We start from the raw sequence: 2,117 nt of genomic DNA, 5'->3' as shown, positions 1-2,117 counted from the left end.
CACACACACACACACACACACACACACACACACACACACACACACACTTGGATGCATACACTATAAATATAATTTTCAAAGAGATCTTAAGCAAAGACATAAATATTTGTAAGTAGCAGTAGGAATTGAAGAGAGGTGAACACGGTAGTATGTACTCGTAGTCACAGGCACTTGAGGCTAAAGTAGCATAGGTTCTAGGTGTAAAGGAGGTTCTAGCTTACTTTGCAACTGCTTATTGTTTCATGGTGGGACTGTGCTGAGCACTGTGCTGATGGCTTTTGCATTACCTGTACTGTGGTGGTGCATGTACTTCACTAGTTATATGCCCAGTAGATGTGTGCAAGCATAGATTTTTCTACAGTTTCATGTTTTTTAATCTTTAGAAATATATTACTGTGATAGGGGATGTGCATAGTGTGTGGCTACAAATGCTACAATACCTGTGTGGAGTCAGCTCTCCATCTCTACCTTTTTACCAGGCTTGCATGGTAAAAGTAAAGTGCCTTTACCCTTTACCTGCTGAGCCGGGTAGCCAGCCCCACGGCTATCCTTGTGTTTGTTTGTTTTTTGTTTTGGCTTTTTTTTGTTTGTTTTTCAAGACAGTTTCTTTGTGTATCTCTGGCTGTCCTGAACCTCACTTTGTAGACCAGGCTGGCCTCAAACTCAGAAATCCACCTGCCTCTGCCTCCAAAGTGCTGGGATTAAAGGCGTGCACCACCACGCCTGGCTTTTGTTTAATTTTAAACAAATGAAAAATGCTTTAGTAATAACATGTAATGGTTCTGGCTAATGTATAAGTGGGAACTGGCCCCAAACAGAAAATTCCCCTTCAACTTTCATAGATCCACAACACCAGATTACATTTGGAACAGTTAAACGTGTTTTGTGGAAACAGAAATTCCAAGATTTAGTTTTGGACAAATGGCGAGCTCTACAACAGAAAATACTCTCAAAAGTTCTCCCCACGAAGACCAGACCCATCCTGCCCAGCAGCTGTTAACCAAGGCTGTCTTCTCTAAACTGCCTAGCAGAGGCAGTAAGTTTTACTTTTGTGTGACTTAATGTCTTCTAAGTAAGTTTATTGGTAAATCCTTTCTAAGGTCAGTTCACGGCTTCCATTTTCTTTATGGGGTGCTGGCGTAACAGGCTTGCACCACCACACACAGCCCTCTTATATGTTCTTCTCCACTTCCACTTAGACACTTCTCTGTTGTATTTCTACCTTTTTACAAAACCACTGGCATATCCATTCATCTGTGATAGTAAATTCAGTCTTGCACCTTGGGGAGTTTTCATAACTTGAACTTGGCCAGACAGGGTGGACAAGGGATTTGCTGACTGGTGTTTTTGGGACATGGCTCCACCTTTTCTTGCTGTGCTTGTTTCTTGGGTATCTCCTTTGGTTTCTTTCTGTCCTCTTTTCCTCTACCTCTTTTCTTCCTTTGCTCCATCTTTATGATGATTTCTACAGGACTGTTCTGGGTATTGTTCCCAATGTGTAACTAGTTTCTTTTAACAAAATTCCAAGTTTATGATTTTGTAAGGTTGTCATCAGCATACAGCTTTTGGTTCATGATCATTTATCTTTTAGAAGGTCTCATTCTTAGAGATTAAAACAAAAATCTTTAAGCATACAGGATTATATCCAAGAAAGTCAACCCCAGACGTCAGAGGGCCCCAATGGGATAATGGCCCTCTTTCTGCTGAGTCCTGAGCTGTAGAATCTTAATATGATGTGTAGAGCCCCATTCTTTTTTTTGAATTTTTTTTTTTTAAAAAGATATATTTATTTATTATATGTAAGTTCACTGGCTGTCTTCAGACACCCTGAAAGAGGGCACTAGATTTCATTAGAGATGGTTAGGAGCCACCATGTGATTGCTGGGAATTGAACTTAAAACCTTCGGAAGAGCAGTCAGTGCTCTTAACCACTGAGACATCTCTCCAGCCCATGTCTGTTGTTTCTAATTTGAAAATGGAATTCAAGCCAGGTAGTGGTGGCTCATGCCTTTAATCCTAGCACTTGGGAGGCAGAGGCAGGCGGATTTCTGAGTTCAGTTTGAGGCCAGCCTGGTCTACAGTGTGAGTTCCAGGACAGCCAGGGCTACACAGAGAAA

The 2,117-nt window shown here is 41.3% G+C and overlaps 1 protein-coding gene across 2 annotated transcripts in view; it reads left to right on the top strand.

Annotated features, from left to right (window-relative positions):
- The window catches only part of Nup88 (nucleoporin 88), a 30,960-nt gene that overhangs the window by 20,365 nt on the left and 8,478 nt on the right, over positions 1-2,117 (top strand). The window lies entirely within an intron of this gene.

Source organism: Mus pahari, chromosome 14 (assembly GCF_900095145.1).
Source record: "Mus pahari chromosome 14, PAHARI_EIJ_v1.1, whole genome shotgun sequence".
Lineage (NCBI taxonomy): Eukaryota > Metazoa > Chordata > Mammalia > Rodentia > Muridae > Mus > Mus pahari.
Note: the sequence above shows the minus strand (reverse complement) of the source record. Positions and strands in the feature narration are given on the sequence as shown.